General features: G+C 44.3%; 1 protein-coding gene and 1 non-coding gene across 8 annotated transcripts in view; both read right to left on the bottom strand.

Moving 5' to 3' along the window:
- LOC134285314 (glutathione hydrolase 1 proenzyme-like) overlaps positions 1-26,577 on the bottom strand; it is a 768,131-nt gene that overhangs the window by 594,601 nt on the left and 146,953 nt on the right. The window lies entirely within an intron of this gene.
- Trnad-guc (transfer RNA aspartic acid (anticodon GUC)) lies at positions 22,690-22,761 on the bottom strand. The gene has a single exon. It is a non-coding gene; the product is annotated as a tRNA-Asp (tRNA).

Below are 26,577 nucleotides of genomic sequence, written 5' to 3'. Positions count from 1 at the left end.
AAGTAATCCCTAGGAGAGTTGCTGGAGGAATCTTTTAAGGAATTTTCAGAAGAATGCTTGGAAGAGTTACTGACAAAATCTCTGGAGCAATCTCTGGAGGAATACCTCGAAGCATCACTGTAGAAATTGATGTAGGAATTGCTGAAAAATCACTGTTAAAATTCTGGGGCAATCTTTGCAGGAGCCTTTAGAGACATTTTCAATGGATTCCTGGGAAGCGAATTACTCGAAAAAAAACATGCAGGTATTCCTGGAGGAATCTCTTACGAAATTTCTGGAGGAATCCTCGAAGGAATTCCTGGAGGAGTCCCTGGATGAATTTCTGGAGGATTCTCTACAGGCATTCCTGGAGGAACTTTAAGGGAAATTCTGGAAGTATCCCTAGAGAAATTCCTGCACAAAATTCTGCCGGAACTTTTGGAGGAATATCAGAAGGAATTCATGTTGAAATCTCCATAGAAATTGCTAGAGGAATGCTTGGAGGAATTCCTAGAGGCATTCCTGAAAGAGCTTTTAGACTATTTCTGGAGGAATCCGTAGACGCATTTTTGGAGGAACTTTTGCAGGAATTCCTGGAAAAAAATCTGCAGGAATTCCTGGAGGAAATTCTGCAGGAATTACAAGAAAAATTTCTGCAGGAGTTCCTGTTGCAATTTTTGTAGAAATTGCTCCTTTGGAGTTCTTCGAGAACTCTCTAGAGGAAAATGTAAAGAATCCCTGTAGGAATTTCTGGTGTAATCACTGGCGAAATGCCTGGAAAACCCCTTGAAGGAATACCTGGAGAATTCCCCGGAATTCTTAGAAGAATCCATGGAGGAATCGGTGGAGGAAACCCAGGTGGTATTCCTGGAGGAATTCGTGAAGAAAGCCTTGGGAGAATTTGTGGAGGAAACTTTGGAATTCCTAAAGGAATCTCAGGAGGCATCCTTGGTGGTATTTCTGGAGGAATCCTTGCACGAATCATTCGAAAAACTCGTGAGGAAATCTCTGGACGAATTACTGGAGAAACCCCTAAAAGTATGAATCATGGAATCTAGGAAGGAAACTTGGAGAAATCTCTGAAGCACTTTCCTGAGGAATTCTTGAAGAAATTACTGGAGGAATTTGTAAAGGAAACTTTGAGGGACTTTCTGGAGGAATCCCAGGAGAAGTTCTCTGAGGTATTCCTGTAGGAAACTCCGGACAAGTTCCTAAAGGAATCTCTGAAAGAATTCTTAGAATAAATTCTGTTGGTAAAAAGCTGAAGTAATCTCTGGAGCAGCTCGTGGAAAAATCTCTGGAGGAACTCCTGAACAAAATGTAAGAAATTTTGAAGTCTTTGAGAAATTACTGAAGCAATTTCTGGAGGAAACTTAAAAAAAAACTCTGGAGAAATCCTTGGGAGAGTTTCTGATAGAATCCCTGAAGGAAATCCTGGGGAAATCTCTGATGAAATTCCTGGAAAATCTCTAAAGGAATTGCTGAAGAAATCCCTGAAGGATTTCCTGGAGGTTGCTTTGTGGAATCCATGGAATACTAGTGAAGGAATCTCTTGAAGGTATTCCTGATAAAATCCTTGGAGGAAGAATTTTCGTAGGAATCCCTGGAGGAATTCCCGGAGGAATCCCTGGATAAATTTCTGGAGGAAATTCTGAAGGAATTCCTTAAGGGCGGACGGGACGGTCGAGAAAATATCCGCCATTGCTCTGTTGCTACTAAGATGGTAATCTCAGATTCTACTTCATATTTTGCAACAAAAACCTATCATTGTGTATGCTCACTTGCAGTGCATATGCTGATTGGTTTTCAGCATCTTCAGTGCGATAGGTCGCGAGATTACCATCTTCGAAATCGCGAGGCAAATTGTTAGAAAGAGAGGCAAGATAGGAAAAATAACACGGCGTCCCGTTTCACCTTAAGCAATCCAAGAATTCCTGGAGAAATTTTTTAGAGAAATTCCTAAAGAAATCATCGGAGGAATTTCTGAGCGAACTCCTGAAGTAATCCCTGGAAGAGTTCCTAGAGATATTTTAAAAGGAATTACTTTAAAAATGCCTGCATCAATTACTGACTAAATCTCTGGAGCAATCCCTGGATGAATACCTGGAGGCATCATTGGAGAAATTGATGTAGGAATTGCTGAAAAAATATTGTTGAATTTCTGGGGCAATCCTTGAAGAAGTCCTTAGAGAAATTTCTGAAGTATTACGAAGTTTCTGGAGGAATCCTTGAAGGAATTCCTGGAGGAGTTCCTGGAAGAATTTCTGGCGGATTCCTAGAGGCATTCCTGGAGGAACTTTAAGGGGAATTCTGGAGAAATCCCTAGAAGAATTCCTGCACGAAATTTTGCTGAAACTCCTAGAGGAATTCGTGAAAGAATCCATGTAGTCATCCCTAAAGAAATTGCTGGAGGAATCCTCTGCGGAATTCCTAGAGAATTTCCTGAAGGAATCTTTAAGGGAATCCTGGAGGAATTCCTGGAGGAAGTTTTGCAGGAATTTCTGGAGGAAATTCTGCAGGAATTCCTGGACTAAGCCCTGGATAAAAAAAAACTCATAGAATCCCTGGAGAAATTCTTGGAGGAATCTCTAGAGGCATTCCGGCGGAAGCTTTCAGTGGAATTCTGGAGGAATCCCTAAACGTATTTCAGGAGAAAATTTTGCAGTAATTCCTGGAGAAAATTCTTCAGGAATTCCTGTAGTGATCCCTAGAGAATGCTTGGAAGAGTCCTTTGGAGTCCTTTGAGAAATTCTTGGAGGAATCCCTAGAGGCATCTCTGGAGAAGTTTCTGGAGGAATCTCTGGAGGAAATCTGGAACAATCTCCGAAGTTATTGTAGAGGTATCTCTGAGGGAATTCCTGGAGCTATCTTTTGGAGGAATCCCTGAAAGAATTTCCGGAGAAACTCCTGTGGGAATTCCTCCAAAGAAGCTAATAAAATTATCCCTAATTGAATTTTTGTAAATACTTTCGGAGAAACTTCTGCAGAATTTATCAAATGATTTCAGGATAAATTGTCTAAAACTCTTAAAAAACAAATCCGAAGGATGTTCTGCAAGAAATTCCTAATTCCTTCTACAAGAATTCACAGATGAACATCCAAATAATTTTCCAGAAAAATGTTCTTAGAAAAGAAATCCTGACTAAACTTCAAATGAACTCACGGAATAATTCTTTGTGGAACCTCTTAAAACCCCTTACAAAAATTCCTATGTAATTTTTGTATGAATTCTCGAAGAAACTGCTGGAGAAATCGTTAAAAGAACTCCTGTTAGAATTACTGAAAGATCCCCTACAGAATTTTCCAACCATTAGCTACCTCAATTGCGACTGTGAATACTTGAGCGAGGTCTAAACCAATGTTCGCAGAGCAGCTCATAAATAAGTTTGGTAAACACTCTCAGACTATGATCTGCACAAATTCTTCTGAAAGAAATCGAGAAATTTCTGCAAGCACTTCATTCAATACAACCAAAATCAGTAATTTTCCATTTCGAGTTTCTCGAAGTACTCCCAAAATCTTAATTTCATTCCGAAATCCTAAATGAGCATTGCTTAGTTGCTTTTGAAACTTGACCAAAACTACAAGGTCCCGAGTAGAGACAGAGCACAAAATGCTGCGAATATTAATCATGTTTAATGAGATAGATTGAATATGATCGAAGATTCTACATCCTGCTCTTACCTATTTGTTTGACGAATGAGTTAGAGCAGGAAGTATTGAGAAACGAATAAATTACGGCAGACTTCAGTGGGCTGGGCACGTAGTGCGAATGTCAAAAGAAAGAATAATAACGAAAACAATATGGGAGCTTGCACGCTGACGTCATCATTGTCTCCTTCTCTTTCGTTCCTTCGGCGTCGGTCCATAAAGCCGTCCTTGCCCTCAAAAAAAATTTGAGGGCAATGTTTACAAATCGTATGAGAATTCGATGAGGTTATGTTTTTGATGCAAGCCTCTATTCAGCATGGAACCAGGTAATGGTCGGTGACTACATGGACGTCTACGAACGTGCTGGCTACACGTGGTTGAAAAAGACCTGAGAATTATTAAATGTTCGGGGAAACAGAAGCAACAGCGCCCAAGACCGACGAAGATTGTGCTGTACTATGCGCTCAAAGCTGGAGTAAAGTTACTTTATAGCTAACAAGGTTCCTTCTGAGATCACCAGCTCACTATTAAAATCATCGCGAACCTCCAGGTATTGACAACAACAGTTTTATTCTGATGTTTCTCATCCTCCAAGAGGATGCTGGAATAATAACACAGCCTAACCAAGCCTCTCAGTTACTGTCCACCAAAATCCAACACTCGTTCCGAAATTATCATGAGCTTCCCAGAATCATCGGGACTACAAAAAGCATTCAACTGATTCAACTGAACACCTTGCTGAACACACAGCGAGCGACGTCGTTCTTTTCACTCATGCGCCAGCGCGCCATGCTGTTGTTGCTCGGCGCGGGGAATCAAGTAGCCCTGTGCGCGAAGTAAACATGACGCTAGTTTCGCTGTCACAGTGGGGTCAAGAGAGCTAAATTCTAATGCACTTGCTGAAGCAAATTTATGATGCGAAACTGTGCATTCAAATCAAAATTGCAGAGAAATGACAAGAGTTAGGAGTTTGGTGTCAAAGAACGAATTGTAGGGCATTTCAAGGCGCTCAACTTTGTATAAGGAAGAAAATAAGTTTATTACGCATTTTTTAGAGTAAATCGACAAAAACAGTCAAAAATTCACTTACTTTTCACTTATTTGCTCTTAAAAAGTGTGTAAGTAACAAAAACTTGCATGTTCGAAGATGACGTTCAATAGCAAATTTCATAATCTTTCAAACGGTGCTGAGAGATCTTGAATAAGTTAAACCGTTTTCATGTTATTGTCGTTTTATTAAAAGCATTGTCAAAATCGTGAAAAGTTCAATAACTCCGTAATGGTTGAGATTTGACCATATGCGTAGAACATTTTTTTTCATCAAATATCATCCTTTATCACCCCCTGAAATATTCTGGGTAAGGAACCCAACACCCTGTATATATTGTATATAGGATATTGGGGATTTTAAAGGAACATTGAGAATTTTTAGGAGATATTGGGAAGGGGAAAAAAAACTTAGGAATCATGGGGGTCCTCTTAGGAGAAGTTGGGTATTCATAAGGAACATTGAGGATTTTAAGGAGATATTGGGGAGGGTAAAGGGAACTTAGGAATCATGTGGTCCTTGAGAAATGATACCTTTTGGGGAATCTAATCAATAAGCTGGCCATTTTAGGGGATATTGGGGATTTTTAAGGAACATTGAGGGATTTTTACGAGATATTGGGTAGGGTAAAGGGAACTAAGGAATCATGGGGGTCCTTGAGAAATGATACCTTTGGGGAATCTAATCGACAAGTCGGACATTTTAGGAGAAGTTGGGGATTTTTAAGGAACATTGGGGATTTTAAGGAGATATTGGGGATTTTTAAGGAACATTGGGGATTTTTAGGAGATATTGGGGAGGGTAAAGGGAACTAAGGAATCATGGGGGTCCTTGGGAAATGATACCTTTGGGGAATCTAATCGACAAGTCGGACATTTTAGGAGAAGTTGGGGATTTTTAAGGAACATTGGGGATTTTTAGGAGATATTGGGGATTTTTAAGGAACATTGGGGATTTTTAGGAGATATTGGGGATTTTTAAGGAACATTGGGGATTTTTAGGAGATATTGGGGAGGGTAAAGGGAACTAAGGAATCATGGGGGTCCTTGAGAAATGATACCTTTGGGGAATCTAATCAACAAGTTGGACATTTAAGGAGAAGTTGGGGATTCTTAAGGAACATTGGGGATTTTTAAGAAACATTGGGGATTTTTAAGGAACATTGGGGAATTTTAGGAGATATTGGGGAGGGTAAAGGGAACTTAGGAATCATAGGGGTCCTTGGGAAATGATACCTTTGGGGAATCTAATCAAAAGATGGATATTTTTGGAGATATTGGAAATTTTTAAGGAACATTGGGGATTTATAGGAGATATTGGGTAGGGTAAAGGGAACTATGGAATCATGGGGGTCCTTGGGATATAATACCTATGGGGAATCCAATCGACAAGTCGGCCATTTTAGGAAAAGTTGGGGATTCTTAAGGAACTTTGGGGATCTTTAGGAGATATTGGGTAGGGTAAAGGGAACTAAGGAATCATGGGGGTCCTTGAGAAATGATACCTTTGGGGAATCTAATCAACAAGTTGGACATTTTAGGAGAAGTCGGGGATTCTTAAGGGACATTGGGGATTTTTAGCAGATATTGGGGATTTTTAAGAAGCATTGGGGAATTTTAGGAGATAGGAGGAAGGGGAGAAGGGAACTTAGATCATGGGGGTCCTCTTAGGAGAAGTTGGGGGATTCTTAAGGGACATTGGGGATTTTTACGAGATATTGGGGAGGGTAAAGAGAACTTAGGAATCATGTGGTCCTTGAGAAATGATACCTTTGGGGAATCTTATCAACAAGGTGGCCATTTTAGGAGTTATTGGGGATTTTTAAGGAACATTGGGGGATTTTAATGGGTAGAGTAAAGGGAACTATGGAATCATGGGGGTCCTTGGGATATAATACCTTTGGGGAATCCAATCGACAAGTCGGCCATTTTAGGGGATATTGGGGATTCTTCAGGTACATTGGGGATTTTTAGGCGATATTGGGGAGGGTAGAGAGAACCTAGGAATCATGTGGTCCTTGAGAAATGATAACTTTGGGGAATCTAATCAACAAGTTGGCCATTTTAGGGGATATTGGGGTTTTTAAGGAACATTGGGGATTTTTAAGGAACATTGGGGAATTTTAGGAGATATTGGGGATTTTTAAGGAACATTGGGAATTTTTACGAGATAATGGGAAGGGGAAAAGGGAACTTAGGAATCATGGGGGTCCTCTTATGAGAAGTTGGGTATTCATAAGGAACATTGAGGATTTTAAGGAGATATTGGGGAGGGTAAAGGGAACTTAGGAATCATGTGGTCCTTGAGAAATGATTCCTTTGGAAAATCTAATCAACAAGTTGGCCATTTTAGGGGATATTGGGGATTTTTATGGAACATTGAGGATTTTTACGAGATATTGGGTAGGGTAAAGGGAACTAAGGAATCATGGGGGTCCTTGGGAAATGATACCTTTGGCGAATCTAATCAACAAGTTGGACATTTTAGGAGAAGTTGGGGATTTTTAAGGAACATTGGAGATTTTTAGGAGATATTGGGGATTTTTAAGGAACATTGGGGATTTTCAAGGAACATTGGGGATTTTTACGAGATATTGGGAAGGGGAAAAGGGAACTTAGGAATCATGGCCGTCCTTGAGAAATGATACCTTTGGGGAATCTAATCAACAAGTTGGCCATTTTAGGAGATATTGGGGATTTTTAAGGAACATTGGGGATTTTTACGAGATATTGGGTAGGGTAAAGGGAACTTAGGAATCATGGCGGTCCTCGGGAAATGATATCTTTGGGGAATCTAATCGACAAGTCGGACATTTTAGGAGAAGTTGGGGATTTTTAAGGAACATTGGGGATTTTTAGGAGATATTGGGGATTTTTAAGGAACATTGGGGATTTTTAGGAGATATTGGGGAGGGTAAAGGGAACTAAGGAATCATGGGGGTCCTTGGGAAATGATACCTTTGGGGAATCTTTTAGGAGATATTGGGGAGGGTAAAGGGAACTGTACGCGCCCAACGCGTGCAAGCGAGAATGACACGGGCACCGGGTCGCCCTCCGTATAAATATCGACGACAGCGAGGCGCTTTCCAGCGGATTCGCCCGAATGGGTGGAGCTAACAGCGTTGCGTAGCAGGAGCCGTCTAACGCATACTAGAGTATAAATTCAATCCCATTGTCATCATCAGTATCAGTATTCAATAAACATCCAACGCGAACGGATCAAAGCGAATAGATGAAAAGTGTTTTTTCTTGAGCTTAACCGAAGCGAACAGAAAGGTGAACGAGCCCGGTCAACCCGACGATCGGCTCAAACGTTGTCTTCCGTCCTACTCCGAATGTGAGGGTGTGTGTGTAGCGGTGCTTCTCCCGAGTCGAGGTTGACGGACCGAAAGCGGACGTGTTGCGACCTGTTCAGCGTCGCATTGGAAGGAGTTCCTGTGGTCGTCGTCGTGTTTACTCGTCGTCGTGTTTGCTCGTCGTGAAACCGTGGAGTGGATGCCAAGAGTTATTCACTTGGTTATTCAGGAGTAATTTTTCTGCGGAATAATTTTCCTTTTTTGGCATCCCTCACGTGTGATCGTTGGCAAACGGGCGACAACGGGCAGCTTCTACGAGTTCGGCGCAAAGCCGTGGTCCTTCGAGAGTGAACCCACGCTGGTAACCGTGACGAGTGCGGTTGTCGGCGTCATTGAGCTGGCAGTGGCGGTTTGCGCGGCTGCTGGCGGTGTGCTGTGAGAATCCTTCCATCGGTGGCTGTAGAGTACGGCTGCTGTTGGTCGACCCGATCGCTGGTAGCTGTGACGAGCACGTCTGTCGGTGTGAGCGGCTTTCCCTGGCTTGTGGCTGTAACGTGTACAGCTGTCAGCTTTCCATCCCCGAACTGGTGGCCGTGAAGTGAACGGCCGTTGGTACGTCGATCGCGAGGTGAGCTTCCGTTGGTGCTGCTACAAGGTAAGTGCAACGATTCTCCCTCTTTGTGTGCAAAATTTCTTGAGCAATCGAGTATCCAACATTTGGTCCGGATCGAGCCGGATTGTACCAGTGTGATACGTCCATTCGAGATTCAACAAGTTTGTGTGTGATCAATCCTCCTATCGCGTGAATTTCGAGAGTTTAATTTTTTCGCGAATATTCGTTGCCCCTCCAATCAAGACAGTCAACAGTGTGTCAAGCGCAGTGGTACCCAAAGTGAAAGAAAAGTGAAAGCCCCTAGTGAACTGAAGTGGAGTGTGTATGAAGCGAGAGCCCTAGAAGTGAACATTAGTGAAGAGTGTGAAGATGGAAAACTTGAAGAAATTGGTTCATCCGCGAGGACAAGTGAAGGCGTGGGTGACGACGATCGTCGGAAAGTTGAATGAAGCAACAGAGCATTCCGAAACGACGAGCCTCTCTCAGCTGAAGGCCCTCGAGAAGAAGCTGGAGCTGCACTATGCGGAGTACTCGTCGAAGCATGATTCGATCATGTCACAGTGTCCAACCGAGAGCATAGACGACCAAGACAGGAAGCTGGACGAGTTCGACGAGCTGCATACAGACGCGCTGGTGAAACTGAATCAGCTAGTGGATTTCTTTCGTGCAGAACCGGCAAACAATAGAGCTCCTCAAGTGATCGTGACCCAACAACCTCTGAGAACTCCGATCCCAACCTTCGATGGGAAGTATGAGAGTTGGCCTAAATTCAAGGCTCTTTTTAACGACCTAGTTGGAAAGTGTGGTGACTCAGACGCGACCAAGTTGCAGTATCTGGACAAGACGTTGATTGGTGAAGCGTCCGGCATTCTGGATGCGAAGATCATCAACAACAATAATTACGAGCAAGCTTGGCAGTTGTTGGAAGAGCGATTCGAGAAACCGAGAGTGATCATCGACACCCATATTTCTGGTCTGCTGTCAATGAAGCCCATTCTCAAGCAAAGTTTTAAGGAGTTGAGAAACCTCATCGATACCTGCAATCGTCACGTGGAAGGATTGCGGTTCATGGAACAAGAAGTCGACGGCACAGCTGGATTGATCGTGGTGAAGCTTCTAACCATGTGCCTCGACGGAGAAACGCGGAAGCAGTGGGAACTAACCTTGGATCACGGTGAACTGCCTGACTTTGACGGATCTTTGAAGTTCCTCAGAAACTACTGCCAGGTCCTCGAAAGATGCGAAGTGGATAAAATGCCTTCTTCTAAAGCAGTTGCCAAACCTCCTGCAACGACGAAGACCAGCTTCTCACCCAGATCATCCCTTCCTGCAACATCCAGCCCAGCGGAGAATGTGTGTGAGATTTGTGCAGGCCAGCACTGCAACTACAAGTGCCCGACCTTCCTGAGTATGAGCGTCGATCAGCGTGTTAGCAAGGTGAAGCAGTCCGGACTTTGTTTCAACTGCCTCCGGAAGGGTCACCAGATCAGGGCTTGTCCATCCGACAAGTCATGCTTGAAGTGCTCCAGGAGGCATCACTCGATGCTGCATTTTGAGCAGGTGTCCCAGCCTGAACCGAAGGATCAAGATTCCAGCGTAATATCCGAGCAGCCAGAGGTAGAGACGGCAGTAGCGTCCGCTGCGCCTGAGGAGCCTGTGTCAACAGCGTGTTCCGGTATCGACCGGCGAGCAAAACATGTGTTTCTGATGACGGCATTGGTGAACGTTGTCTCCAAGAGTGGAAAAAGCTTCAAGTTGCGTGCACTACTCGATTCAGGATCCCAAGTCAACCTGGTATCCGAAGCGGCCGTGAAGTTGCTTGGAGTTCCGAGATACCCGGCCAACGTTCCGGTTGTAAGAGTGGGTGGTGCCAGATCCCAAATTCGGCATCACGTGATCCTGAAGCTGTCTTCCGACTACACCAATTTTGAAAGTGACTTGGACTGTTTGGTGACCTCGAGAGTGACTGGTAGGATTCCATCCGTTCCGGTTAACATCTCAGACTGGAAATTCCCAGCCGGAATAGTGCTTGCCGATCCAAGTTTCAACCAACCGAGAGATGTGGATCTATTGATCGGTGCCGAGCACTTTTTCGAAATCTTGAAGCAAGCTCAGATGAAACTCTCCGAAGAACTACCTGTCTTGCATGAGACCCAATTTGGGTGGGTTGTCGCCGGTGCCATGGAGGATTCTGGAGATGAAGTCGTTAACGTGTTATGTGCCACTAATGAGGATCCATTGCTGAAAAGCATCCAGAGATTTTTTGAGCAAGAAGAGCTTCCAGAAAAGAAGGTGCAAACGAGTGAAGAGGAAGCGATCGAAGAACACTTCAGCAAGACATACCGTCGAGAAGAGGATGGCCGATTCGTTGTTCAATTACCGTTCCGCGAGTCCATCAATCAACTCGGAGACTCCCGTTCGTTAGCAATGAAGAGATTTCTAGCAAGCGAGAAACGCCTAGCCAACCAACCTGAGATGAAGAAGATGTATCAGGCGTTCATAAGAGAGTACGAAGATCTTGGACACTGCCACGAGATCCGTGAGGTAGATGATCCGCCCAACCAACAGAATTACTATTTCCCACACCATGCTGTACTCAAGCCCTCGAGTACCAATACAAAACTACTTGTTGTGTTCGACGGTAAGGCGAAGGCTAACGGATTATCCCTCAATGAAGTTTTGATGGTCGGCCCCAAAATCCAGAGTGACCTCTTTTCAATCCTGCTACGCTCCCGAAAGCACATCTATGCGTTTTCGGCTGACGTTGAAAAAATGTATAGACAGGTGAAAATCGATCCAATTCAGACGCACTACCAGAGGATCTTCTGGCGTGACAATCCAATGGAACCCGTGCGAGTGATGGAATTGTCAACGGTGACCTACGGGACTTCCCCTGCGGCATTTCTGGCTGTGAGGTCCGTGGTTCAACTAGCAAGAGATGAGCGTGTTCAGTTTCCTGAAGCTGCAGAGGCCATATTAGAAGACTGTTACATGGACGATATACTGAGCGGTGCTTCAACGCTAGCATCTGCAACACAACTGCGAAGCGACATTGAAGAGGTTATGCTGAAGGGAAAGTTTACTGTTCGAAAGTGGTGCTCAAATGATGAAGGCGTACTAGAAGGAGTTCCAGAACAAGACCGGGAGAAGCTCGTCTGCATAGAAGATACCGGTGCCAACGAAACGATTCGAGCCTTGGGAGTTTTGTGGAATCCGAGAAGTGATCAATTTCTTTTCTGGAGGAATCCTGAAGTGTTACCCGATGAGAAAGTAATGTGCTATACGCAACTGACTATTTTTCACACGTAATTAAAATTCCATAGAAACACTCTAGATTCAACATGACACACTTGACTTAGGTGACGAACGATGATTTCCAAACCATCTTACATGGTAACATTTCAAAACCCTTCAAGTACAAACATCCTTACCAGAAGAGTGCATAATTTATTTCCCATCATACTATTCCAATCCATTTCCCATAGCTTACCAATGAATATGCAACCCGTATCTTTCAACACCATAGCTAAGCCATACCAGCTGAACAACATCCAGTTGACTTACACAGCAATTCTACTCTCCGTTCTAGTTCTCACTAGCGAGCAAACGACATACCCAGTGACCCACTAAAGAAATAATAAACATTCATAGACTCTCACGTTCTGATTGAATTTAACCACGACATATGGTAATTCACAACATTCTCTTTCACATGTTCTTTCATATGTTTCGCTCTCGCACTCTAAACTTACTCTCACGAACTAAACAGAACAGAACGACGCGACGGCTAATCCAAGCTGACACCGACGAACCAACCAGAAGACCGTATGACAAATGGTTGTTAAGGTAACGCCTCCGACGCCAAGTTAGATTGTTTTCCCATATCTGTATTCGATTAAACTCAACTATCTATGTATTGACTAAATTGAAAAGTGTAATTATATAAAACTAAAAGACGAGAAATCTTTATTTTTCTTTATTATTATTCCTGAAACCAAAGGATGAGTTTGTTTTAGTGACAAAAAGAAGTGTCCTCTCCCAGATAGCCAAATTATTCGATCCGCTTGGTCTGATATCTCCTGTGATCGTGTTGGCCAAATCAATCATGCAGCAACTGTGGGCCGATGGTTTAGATTGGGACGAAACCCTTGAGAACAAATTGTTGAGTAGGTGGATGATCTTCCATCAGTCCCTGATGCAGCTAAGTGAAATACAGGTACCGAGATGTATCGTAACTCCTGGAGGGCGTCGTATCGAGATACATGGTTTCTCTGATGCATCGTGTATCGCCTACGGTGCATGTCTATATTTGCGTTGTGTCCAAGAGAATGGAGAAGTGTCTGTCAGACTGATTTGTAGTAAGTCTCGGATCGCTCCGTTACGTCGTCTCACCATTCCCAGACTAGAGTTATGTGCCGCCGTGATACTAGCACGATTGGTTAACGTAGTACTCCCTATCCTGAAAATCGAAGTCCATAACGTCAAGCTGTGGTCGGATAGTCAGATTGTGCTGGCATGGCTAAAGAAGAGCCCAGATCAACTTCAAGTCTACGTTAAAAACCGAGTCATGGAGATCAACAAATTGACCAGTGCCTATGAGTGGGAATACGTCAAATCTGAAGCCAATCCAGCGGATCTGGTATCTAGAGGATGCTATCCAGGAGCATTGAGCCGCTCCGAAATGTGGTGGGAAGGCCCACCGTTTTTGCAAGTTGCTGACTACGAAATTCCGGAGGCTCCGATGATCAAGGACGAGGAGTTGCCAGAAATGAGAGAAATACAAGTGTGTAATCTGGCGAACGAAGTAGAGGACGAGCCAGTGTTCGAGCGGTGTGGTACTTTTTCCAAGCTACAACGTGTGCTAGCGCAAGTTGTGAGATTCACTCGACTGGTGCGTATGAAAAGAGAGGAACGCAAAAACTGCCGATTCGTCTCAATACAGGATATGCGGAAGGCGACAAAGTATATAGTGAGAGTACTGCAGAAAGGCAAGCTAGGCGAAGAGATTGAATGCGTTCAACGAAAGGAAATGCCAAAGCGACTTGCTAACCTCCAACCATTTCTGGATGAAGAAGGATTCTTGCGCGTCGGCGGACGTCTACAGAATTCCATGCTGCCATTCGACGCCAAACATCAATTGCTTCTCCCACGTAATCATCGAGTGACTGAGATGTTGATTCGTCAATATCACGAGGACAGACTTCATGAGGGACCGTCTGGTCTGCTGGCAGCAATAAGGCAGAAGTACTGGTTGGTCAATGCTCGATCGGCCATTCGAAAGGTGACACGCAGCTGTGTGAAGTGCTTCAGAACTAAACCAAGAGAGGTTCAACCTGAAATGGGGAATCTACCAGAGGAGCGAGTGAATTTGGCAGCAGCTTTCGAACTCACCGGTGTATATTACGCCGGTCCCGTGACAGTGAAGGAAGGTCGATATAAGCCAAAACACATCAAGGCATACATCGCCCTTTTTGTGTGCCTAACGACGAAATCGATTCATCTAGAGTTAGTTTCGGATCTGACCACCGAAGCTTTTCTCGCGGCTTTGGATCGATTTGTCAACCGACGTGGGATGGTGACGAATTTTGTTGGTGCATCTAGAGAACTTCACCAGCTGCACATGATGTTTCGTGATCAGACCGAGTCAGCAAAGATTAACGATTTCCTGCTCAAACGGGAGATAGAATGGGAATTTATTCCGCCAAGATCCCCAAACTTTGGGGGTCTATGGGAAGCAGGTGTCAAAGTAGTTAAGTCTCACCTGCATCGAACGTTGGGTAACGCGGTTCTGAATTTCGAGGAATTTGGAACCATTTTGACTAGCATCGAAGCTATTGTGAATTCCCGACCATTGTACGCGCTGTCTGACGATCCAAATGAACCTCTTCCGATTACACCTGCTCATCTGATGCTGGGAAGACCATTGGAACCAGTGGTAAAGCCATCGTACACTGGAATTCCGTTGCTTGTCCCGCTTCCAGTACATGAACCATTTGCGTGAACAGTTTTGGGCTAAGTGGTCAAGAGACTATTTAACATCGCTTCAAACAAGGGCAAAATGGACAAAAAGTGAACCGAATGTGAAACTGGGTACTATTGTGCTAATTATGGAGGACAACGTATCAGTTCAGTTATGGAGGTTGGGTAGAATCGTTGCACTTTACCCGGGCAAAGATGGGGTGGTAAGGGTCGCCGACGTGAAGACTGCAGTGGGCGTTTTCCGACGCTCAATCCGGAAGCTGGCACCCCTTCCGATCAACGATAATAACAAGTCAGCTTTTGGAATGGCATTCCAACCGGCGGGAGCATGTACGCGCCCAACGCGTGCAAGCGAGAATGACACGGGCACCGGGTCGCCCTCCGTATAAATATCGACGACAGCGAGGCGCTTTCCAGCGGATTCGCCCGAATGGGCGGAGCTAACAGCGTTGCGTAGCAGGAGCCGTCTAACGCATACTAGAGTATAAATTCAATCCCATTGTCATCATCAGTATCAGTATTCAATAAACATGCAACGCGAACGGATCAAAGCGAATAGTTGAAAAGTGTTTTTTCTTGAGCTTAACCGAAGCGAACAGAAAGGTGAACGAGCCCGGTCAACCCGGCGATCGGCTCAAACGTTGTCTTCCGTCCTACTCCGAGTGTGAGGGTGTGTGTGTAGCGTTGCTTCTCCCGAGTCGAGGTTGACGGACCGAAAGCGGACGTGTTGCGACCTGTTCAGCGTCGCATTGGAAGGAGTTCCTGTGGTCGTCGTCGTGTTTGCTCGTCGTGATACCGTGGAGTGGATGCCAAGAGTTATTCACTTGGTTATTCAGGAGTAATTTTTCTGCGGAATAATTTTCCTTTTTTGGCATCCTTCACGTGTGATCGTCGGCAAACGGGCGACAACGGGCAGCTTCTACGAGTTCGGCGCAAAGCCGTGGTCCTTCGAGAGTGAACCCACGCTGGTAACCGTGACGAGTGCGGTTGTCGGCGTCATTGAGCTGGCAGTGGCGGTGTGCGCGGCTGCTGGCGGTGTGCTGTGAGAATCCTTCCATCGGTGGCTGTAGAGTACGGCTGCTGTTGGTCGACCCGATCGCTGGTAGCTGTGATGAGCACGGCTGTCGGTGTGAGCGGCTTTCCCTGGCTTGTGGCTGTAACGTGTACAGCTGTCAGCTTTCCATCCCCGAACTGGTGGCCGTGAAGTGAACGGCCGTCGGTACGTCGATCGCGAGGTGAGCTTCCGTTGGTGCTGCTACAAGGTAAGTGCAACGATTCTCCCTCTTTGTGTGCAAAATTTCTTGAGCAATCGAGTATCCAACAGGAACTAAGGAATCATGGGGGTCCTTGAGAAATAATACCTTTGGGGAATCTGATCAACAAGTTGGACATTTAAGGAGAAGTTGGGGATTCTTAAGGAACATTGGGGATTTTTAAGAAACATTGGGGATTTTTAAGGAACATTGGGGAATTTTAGGAGATATTGGGGAGGGTAAAGGGAACTTAGGAATCATGGGGGTCCTTGGGAAATGATACCTTTGGGGAATCTAATCAAAAGATAGATATTTTTGGAGAAGTTGGAAATTTTTAAGGAACATTGGGGATTTATAGGAGATATTGGGTAGGGTAAAGGGAACTATGGAATCATGGGGGTCCTTGGGATATAATACCTTTGGGGAATCCAATCGAAGAGTCGGCCATTTTAGGAGAAGTTGGGGATTCTTAAGGAACATTGGGGATTTTTACGAGATATTGGGTAGGGTAAAGGGAACTAAGGAATCATGGGGGTCCTTGAGAAATGATACCTTTGGGGAATCTAATCAACAAGTTGGACATTAGACCTGTTCACTTTTTTTGACCTACCCGTGTCACATCAAATTATCAATCCACATGCAAAAACAAGTCTTCAGTCCAAAATTGAGCCAAATTGGTAAAGGTTTAGAGGTGTATCAAATCGATTTTATGTTTTTTCGAGGATTTTCACGAAAATGTACTCCAATATCCAAAAAATTGCACCGAAAAGGTACCAAAAACACCGTTGAAATATAGTTGGAACAATACTCTACAACTTTGCCGAAGACACTACGGTGTTTAAATTGCTTATTTCAAAGTTATTCAACAATTTTCGTTAAAAAATCGTGAAAAATTACAATATTTTTACGGTTTTTCATGTAAAAGTCATGTAAATTTACATAATTTTAAGTGACTAATTTAATTAGCTATTGCTCCTATGTGTTACGAACATTTCGTCCATACATCATTTTAGTGTAGGAATTCGTTTTAATTGACTAATTATCAAAAGTATGTCACGTTGATACTAAAAATCGCATAGAGTTGCCAGCACAAAATTAAACAAAGTTACCCATGATTAAAACGTCGTTACATTTCTTTGTCGCATCTGTATCAGTTTCAATTTGGTGTAGATGGTTGAGCATGAGACTGCCGATTCGAAGATTCAAGGTTCGAGCCTTGGAATAGGATTTTTGCGTCTCGATCCAGCTATAAGTTAATGAAACTACGCTCTGCATCTCATTGCAATTTGGCATCATAGCCTTTTTTCGAAACCGTAGAGTGCATAGTAAGAATGAAGTTTCCCTTTATCGTGTAGTTGTGTTGCTTGTGGCTAGATAGATGGAAGTAATCTCCACAAATGTATGGTAAATTTTGCATCCAGAAGCAGTTCCATCATTGTATTGAATTGTTTTAGCTAAATTAATCGGTATCAAACAGATGTCCAATATTTCGTCCAGCTGATCTCGTCGACACGATTTCTTGTCAACAAGTAAACTAAATATCTAGCTAGTCCTGGAATGGGCTTAAATGACAGGTCCCGATCATCATTATTTGGGAGATTGCGTGTAAGTCATGGGCCATGGCTCATGGCAGATTCATCATCCTAACTGCTACAAAGAAAGAAAAAAAAGTTTATTATGTAATTGAGCTTGAACCTGGGACCTTCTGATTCGCAGGATCGAGCCTTATCATCTGCGCCATTTCTGATACTTGAATCAAAAGACATTAGAATACGATGGCATGACGCCTTAATCATGGGTAACTTTGTTTTAATTCGTGCTGGCAACTCTACGCGATTTTTAGTATCAACGTGACATACTTTTGATAATTAGTCATTGAAAACGAATTCCTTCACAAAAACAATGTATGGACGAAATGTTCGTTACACAAAGGAGAAATAGCTCATTAATTTAGTCACTTAAAATAATGTAAAATTACATGACTTTTATATGTAAAATCGTAAAAATATCGTGTTTTTTCGTGATTTCTCAACTAAAATTGTTGAATAACTTTGAAATAAGCAATTTAAACACCGTAGTGTCTTCGGCAAAGTTGTAGAGTATTGTACTAACTATATCCTAACGGTATTTTCGGCACCCTTTCGGAGCAATTTTCTGGATTTATGAGTAAATTTCTGCGAAAACGGTTAAAAAAACACAAAATCGATTTGATACACCTTTAAATCTTCATCAATTTGGTCCAATTTTGGACTGAAGACTTGTTTTTGCATGTGGATTGATAATTTGATGTGTCACGGAGAATCTGAGAAAAAAAGTTTCAATGTGAACAGGTCTATTGGACATTTAAGGAGAAGTCGTGGATTCTTAAGGGACATTGGGGATTTTTAGCAGATATTAGGGATTTTTAAGAAGCATTGGGGAATTTTAGGAGATAGGAGGAAGGGGAGAAGGGAACTTAGATCATGGGGGTCCTCTTAGGAGAAGTTGGGAATTCTTAAAGGACATTGGGGATTTTTAGGCGATATTGTGGAGGGTAAAGAGAACTTAGGAATCATGTGGTCCTTGAGAAATGATACCTTTGGGGAATCTTATCAACACGTTGGCCATTTTAGGAGATATTGGGGATTTTTAAGGAACATTGGGGATTTTTACGAGATATTGGGTAGGGTAAAGGGAACTATGGAATCATGGGGGTCCTTGGGATATAATACCTTTGGGGAATCCAATCGACAAGTCGGCCATTTTAGGGGATATTGGGGATTCTTAAGGGACATTGGGGATTTTTAGGCGATATTGGGGAGGGTAAAGAGAACCTAGGAATCATGTGGTCCTTGAGAAATGATACCTTTGGGGAATCTAATCAACAAGTTGGCCATTTTAGGGGATATTGGGGTTTTTTAAGGAACATTGAGGATTTTTAAGGAACATTGGGGAATTTTGGGAGATATTGGGGATTTTTAAGAAACATAGGGGATTTTTAGGAGATATTGGGAAGGGGAAAAGGGAACTTAGGAATCATGGGGGTCCTCTTAGGAGAAGTTGGGTATTCATAAGGAACATTGAGGATTTTAAGGAGATATTGGGGAGGGTAAAGGGAACTTAGGAATCATGTGGTCCTTGAGAAATGATACCTTTGGAGAATCTAATCAACAAGTTGGCCATTTTAGGGGATATTGGGGATTTTTAAGGAACATTGGGGATTTTTACGAGATATTGGGTAGGGTAAAGGGAACTAAGGAATCATGGGGGTCCTTGGGAAATGATACCTTTGGGGAATCTAATCAACAAGTTGGACATTTTAGGAGAAGTTGGGGATTTTTAAGGAACATTGGGGATTTTCAAGGAACATTGGGGATTTTTACGATATATTGGGAAGGGGAAAAGGGAACTTAGGAATCATGGCCGTCCTTGAGAAATGATACCTTTGGGGAATCTAATCAACAAGTTGGCCATTTTAGGAGATATTGGGGATTTTTAAGGAACATTGGGGATTCTAACGAGATATTGGGTAGGGTAAAGGGAACTTAGGAATCATGGCGGTCCTCAGGAAATGATACCTTTGGGGAATCTAATCGACAAGTCGGACATTTAAGGATTAGTTGGGGATTCTTAAGGGACATTGGAGATTTTTACGAGATATTGGGTAGGGTAAAGGGAACTAAGGAATCATGGCGGTCCTTGAGAAATGATACCTTTGGCAAAACTAATCGACAAGTCGGGCATTTAAGGAGAAGTTGGGGATTCTTGAGGAACATTGGGGATTTTTACGAGATATTGGGCATTTTTAAGGATCATTGGGGATTTTTAAGGAACATTGGGGATTTTTAGAAGATATTGGGAAGGGGGAAAGGGAACTTAGGAATCATGGCGGTCCTCGGGAAATGATACCTTTGGGGAATCTAATCAACAAGTTGGACATTTTAGGAGAAGTTGGGGATGCTTACGGGGCATTGGGGATAATAAGGAGATATTGGGGATATTAAAGGAACAATGGGGATTTTTAGGAGATATTGGGCTGGTAAAGGGAACTTCGGAATCATGGGGGTCCTTGGGAAGTGATACCTTTGAGGAATCTAATCAACAAGTTGGACATTTTAGGAGAAGTTGGGTATGCTTACGGGGCGTTGGGGATAATTAGGAGATATTGGGGATATTTAAGGAACAATGGGGATTTTTAGGAGATATTGGGGCTGGTAAAGGGAACTTAGGAATCATAGCCGTCCTTGGGAAATGATACCTTTGGGAAATCTAATCAACAAGCTGGATATTTTAAAAGATGTTAGGGATTCATGAGGAACATTGGGGATTTTTAGGAGATATTGGGGAGGGTAAAGGGAACTAAGGAATCATGGGGGTCCTTGGGAAATGATACCTTTGGGAAATCTAATCCACAAGTTGGATATTTTAGGAGAAGTTTAGGATTTTTAAGGAACATTGGGGATTTTTAGGAGATATTGTGGAGGGTAAAGTGAATTTAGGAATCATAGGGGTCCTTGGGAAATGATACCTTTGGGGAATCTAATCGACAAGTTGGACAAAAGAAGTTGTGAATTCTGAAGGAATATTGAGGATTTTTAGGAGATATTGGGGATTTTTAAGTAACATTGGGGACTTTTAGAAGACATTGGGGATTTTTAAGGAACGTTGGGGATTTTTAGGAGATATTGGGGAGGGTAAAGGAAACTTAGGAATCATGGGGGTCCTTTGGAAATGATACCTTTGGGAAATCCAATCAACAAGCTGGATATTTTAGGAGAAGTTGGGGGTTTTTATGGAAAATTGAGGATTTTAGGAGATATTGGGGCGGGTAAAGAGAACTTCGGAATCATGGCGGTCCTCGGGAAATGATACCTTTGGGGAATCTAATCGACAAGTTGGCCATTTTAGAAAATATTGGGGATTTTTAAGGAACATTGGGGATTTTTATGAGATATTGTGTATGGTAAAGGGAACTTAGGAATCATGGCGGTTCTCGGGAAATTATACTGTTGGCGCCACACATGAACGGCGTCATTCAGGCACCCTCTGCCGTAGCAGCGGCGCTGTAGCGCATTCAATTGAGGTAGTTTTGCGTTCTCTTTATTTCACTGCTAGCAGCAAGCAGCCCAGCGACTATTGTCACAGTCGCACTGGGCTGCGTGGTGCTAGCCCGTCAGCGCATCGCACAATGTGGCGATGCGCATTCAAATGTTTGTCCGTACTATCGCTGCCGCCTATAAAATCGGCAGCTGTTTCTATGTATCTTTAGTTGTAAGCAAAGTACCACCACAGAGCAAGAGCACTGCCTCTCTGTGGTGCGCAATAAATCTGGAGTAATTAAGAAGAGTAGTTCGTTCTTCGTCTTGTCCCCGGGGGAAAGAAGACACAACGTAGGGGCCTATCAGCCGCTGGACGAAACATTGGTGCCGTGACCGGGATGAAGGACACCCCGGAGGACCATCGGACGGACTACGAATTGCCTACGCCACCCGACAACTCACCAAGGGCCGAGCTGTCGCCCACTGGATCCTAGCATCCACTCGTTTGGACTGTAGCGTCCACCCGCCGGACCGTAGCGTCCCCTTGCCGGACCATTGCCGTCCACCCGTCGGACCCCGAGAGTCCACCTGCAGGCCGCGAGCGTATCATCGCCCTGCCAAGCTATCGATCATCGGACCTCTGCGTCCACTGTAGGCCGCGAGCGTACCATCGCCCTACCGAATCCACCGTCGGACCACGAGCGTCCATCCATGGGACCCAGCGTCCAACTGCAGGCCGCGAGCGCACCATCGCCCTGCCGAATTGTCATCCGTCGGACCCCGAGCGTCCACCCTTTGGGACCCCAGCGTCCACTGCAGGCCGCGAGCGTACCATCGCCGCCTGTCTAATCATCCACGTCGGACTTCGAGAGTCCTCCTGCAGGTCGCGAGCGCATCATCGCCCTGCCGAATCGTTCACCGTTGGACCCCCAGCGTCCACCAGAAGGATCACAGCATCCGCCCGTAGGACCCCCAGCGTTCACCACCCGGCCGAAGCGCCATCCACGTCCACCAGTCATCAATGAACCCAAGCACCAAACCGAAAGCAATCATCACGACCAGCGAGAAAGCAAATCATCCGTTGCCGAGACAACCAACTATCGAACCATCCGTCGTCGTCGCAAACCAAACACCAGTGCGAAGTGAATCAATCCCGTTCGAGTGCAAACGTTCCAGTTGATTATCGAACCAACCGAAATAGGCGAATGATAACGACAAGCAGAAAACTACCTGGCCGACTGCGCACATCGTCATCGAAGAGCGAATCATCTTCTGGACCTACATCGGATAGCGAGCGCACCATCGCAGTCTGATCGCAACCCGATCGCAACCAGCCGAATGAGCCCATCCCGATCGTAATTACAGCGCCGTCGTCGTCGTCAGCCTGCCCGGCACAGAAGATAATTTGAAAACGTGCGTTTTCGGGCGGGAGTATGTTGGCGCCACACATGAACGGCGTCATTCAGGCACCCTCTGCCGTAGCAGCGGCGCTGTAGCGCATTCAATTGAGGTAGTTTTGCGTTCTCTTTATTTCACTGCTAGCAGCAAGCAGCCCAGCGACTATTGTCACAGTCGCACTGGGCTGCGTGGTGCTAGCCCGTCAGCGCATCGCACAATGTGGCGATGCGCATTCAAATGTTTGTCCGTACTATCGCTGCCGCCTATAAAAGCGGCAGCTGTTTCTATGCATCTTTAGTTGTAAGCAAAGTACCACCACAGAGCAGGAGCACTGCCTCTCTGTGGTAAGCAATAAATCTGGAGTAATTAAGAAGAGTAGTTCGTTCTTCGTCTTGTCCCCGGGGGAAAGAAGACACAACGTAGGAGCCTATCAACCGCTGGACGAAACATTGTGTCTCCCCGACGGGGAATTGAACCCCGGTCTCCCGCGTGACAGGCGGGGATACTGACCACTATACTATCGAGGAAAAGAATACACAACGTGGGGCCTGATCAACCGCTGGACGAAACATTGGTGCCGTGACCAGGATGGCATCTGGAGAGGATTACCGGACGTCGGAAGAAGCTACCCTCTGGACTGTGTGAATCGTCGTCGTCAACCCAACAGTGAGCACGCTACTAGAGACATGTGCGTCTACCCATTAGGACCGTTGCGTCTACCGTCGGACCCCTGTGTCATCCCGTTTGGATCCCTACATCCCCGTCGGACCCCTGCGTCCATCGTCGGACCCGTGAAGCAAGGCCGAAGCGTCGACTTGCCGAGCATAGCGTCCACCCGCCGGACCCCTGCGTCCATACCCTGGCCGCAGCGCCACTTTTCGGACCGAAGCGTCAACCCATCGGGCCGTAGCGCCATTTCGTCGGACTCCAGCGTTGAAGCGCAGTAAACGCTGGAAAAAGGAATTCTGGCCTACCACTACGAGCAGTCAGGCCGAGCTAGCGATTAGCAAGAATCTCCCGTCCATCATCCAAGATTCGTAAGTGCTTGCTAGTACCCCGGATTTCCGATCCAGCACTGGGCGTAGTCGGATCAAGTTGAGCCACAACAGTAAACTCCGGTCTGCGTCACTAGAGCACAGGACAAACATCTTCCATCAGTCAAGCCAATTCATCATTACGGGGATCCAAGCACCAGTCAACTCATCCGCAGTAAAATCAAGCCATCCATCCACCCGACGACGACGACGATCAACAATCAACCCCTGCACATTAATCCAACCAAGTGATCGTGTGTGCCTTTCCTACCTGCACGCAAGCACATCAACGCAACTGAAGCCAGCCCGATCGTACCTGCAACAACGAGCGCGTACCGATCGTACAGCACCAGCCGACTCCGAGCAATGCTAATATAAAAACATTCGTTTTGGGCGGGAGTATGTTGGATCTCGCTCCAACGTCGTCGGCCGGCGTCATCGTAGGCTGCTTTATACGCACAAGCGCAGTGAGCAGAAGAGCCAATTCAACAGTCGGCTCATTGTCCCGCGGCAGCCTGATATAGCGTCGGGCTCCATGCAGGCAGCAGAGCAGCGCACGGCTGCTACCTATTCACGTTTATTTCTATTTTGTATCCGTACTAGCAGTCGCCTATAAAAGGCGACTGCGCAACCTATATCTGTAGTGTGTATCGTCATATCACCACTGAGTAGGAGCACTGCCTCTCAGTGGTGGAAATAAATAGTAAAACGTTTATTGCGTGTACTTCTTCTACGCCGCCCGGTGTCCCGTATATAGTTAGACACAACGTGGGGCAAGACATCCTGGCCGAAACATATACCTTTGAGGAATCTAATCAACAAGTTGGACATTTTAGGAGAAGTTGGGGATTTTTAAGGAATATTGAGGATTTTTAGGAGATATTGGGGATTTTTAAGTAACATTGGGGACTTTTAGAAGGCATTGGGGATTTTTAAGGAACATTGGGGATTTTTATGAGATATTGTGTAGGGTAAAGGGAACTTAGGAATCATGGCGGTCCTCGGGAAATGATACCTTTGGGGAATCTAATCGACAAGTTGGACATTTTAAAAGAAGTTGTGAATTCTTAAGGAATTTTGTAGATTTTTAGGAGATATATGGGATTTTTAAGTAACATTGGGGACTTTTGAAAGACATTGGGTATTTAAAGGAACGTTGGGGATTTTAAGGAGATATTGGAAAGGGTAAAGGGAACTTAGGAATCATGGGGGTCCTTTGGAAATGAAACCTTTGGGGAATCTAATCAACAAGTTGGCCATTTTAGAAAATATTGGGGATTTTTAAGGAACATTGGGGATTTTAAGGAGATATTGTGTAGGGTAAAGGGAACTTAGGAATCATGGCGGTCCTCGGGAAATGATACCTTTGGGGAATCTAATCAACAAGTTGGACATTTTAGGAGAAGTTGGGGATTTTTAAGGAAAATTGGGGATTTTTAGGAGATATTGGGGCGGGTAAAGGGAACTTAGGAATCTTGGCGGTCCTCGGGAAATGCTACCTTTGGGAAATCTAATCAATAAGTTGGACATTTTAGGAGAAGTTGGGGATTCTTAAGGAACATTGGGAATTTTTAGGAGATATTGGGGAGGGTAAAGGGAACTTAGGAATCATGGCGGTCCTCGGGAAATGATACGTTTGGGGAATCTTGTCAACAAGTTGGCCATTTCAGGAGAAGTTGGGGATTCTTAAGGGACATTGGGGATGATGATTCCTATGTTTCCTTTACCCTCTCCAATATCTATTTTTAGGAGATACCAATGTTTCTTAAAAAATCCCCTACTTCTGCTAAAATGATCAACAAGTTAGGTTCCCCAAAGGTATCATTTCCCATGCAGACCACCATAATTCCTAAGTTCCCCTTACCCTCCTCAATATCTCCTTAAATCCCAATCGTTCCTTAAAAATCTCCAATATCTTCTCAAAAGCCCCAAATTCCTTAAAAAATCCCCTACATCTTCTAAAAAGCCCCAACATTCCTTAAAAATCCCCAATATCCCCTCAAAATTTCCAATGTTCTTGAAGCATCCCCAACTTCTTCTAAAATGTCCAACTGAATTTAACGAATCCCAAAGGTATCATTTCCCAAGGACCCCCATGATTCCTAAGTTCCGATTACCCTCCCCAATATCTCCCACAATTCCCAATGCTCCTTGAAAAGTTCCCAATATCTCCTAAAAATCCCCAACGTCATGAAAAATCTCCAATATCTCCTGAAAATCCCCAAAGTTTCTTAAAAATTCCCAATGTTCCATGAGAATCCCCAACTTCTCCTAAAATGACCAACTTGTTGATTAGATTCCCCAAAGGTATCATATCCCAAGGACCCCCATGATTTCTAAGTTCCCTTTACCCGCCCCAATATCTTCTAAAAATCCCCAATGTTCCTTAAAAATCCCCAACTTCTCCTAAAATGTCCAACTAGTTGATAAGATTCCCCAAAAGTATCATTTTCCAAGGACCCGCATGATTCCTAAGCACGTTCCTAAGTTCCCTTTACCCTCCCCAATATCTCCTTAAAATCCCTAATGTTTCTTATGAATACCCAACTTTTCCTAAGAGGACCCCCATGATTCCTAAGTTCCCTTTTCCCCGTCCTAATATCTCCTTAAATCCCCAATGTTTCTTAAAAATCCCCAATATCTCCTAAAAATCCCCAATGTTCCTTAAGAATCCCCAACTTCTCCTAAAATGGCCGACTTGTCGATTGGATTCCCCAAGGTATTATATCCCAAGGACCCCCATGATTCCATAGTTCCCTTTACCCTACCCAATATCTCGTAAAAATCCCCAATGTTCCTTAAAAATCCCCAATGTCTCCTAAAATGGCCAACTTGTTGATAAGATTCCCCAAAGGTATCATTTCTCAAGGACCACATGATTTCTAAGTTCTCTTTACCCTCCCCAATATCGCCTAAAAATACCCAATGTCCCTTAAGAATCCCCAACTTCTCCTAAGAGGACCCCATGATTCCTAAGTTCCCTTTTCCCCTTTCTCCTATCTCCTAAAATTCCACAATGCTTCTTAAAATTCCGCAATGTTCCTTAAAAATCCCCAATATCTGCTAAAAATCCCCAATGTCCCTTAAGAATTCCCGACTTCTCCTAAAATGTCTAACTTGTTGATTATATTCCCCAAAGATATCACTTCTCAAGGACCTCCATTATTCCTAAGTTCCCTTTACCCTCCCCAATATCTCCTAAAATTTCCCAATGTTCCATAAAAATCCCCAATGTTCCTTAAAAATCCCCAATGTTCCTTAAGAATCCCCAACTTCTCCTTAAATGTCCAACTTGTTGATTAGATTCCC

Source organism: Aedes albopictus, chromosome 1 (genome assembly GCF_035046485.1).
Source record: "Aedes albopictus strain Foshan chromosome 1, AalbF5, whole genome shotgun sequence".
NCBI lineage: Eukaryota > Metazoa > Arthropoda > Insecta > Diptera > Culicidae > Aedes > Aedes albopictus.
This window is presented reverse-complemented; position numbering and strand designations above follow the sequence as displayed.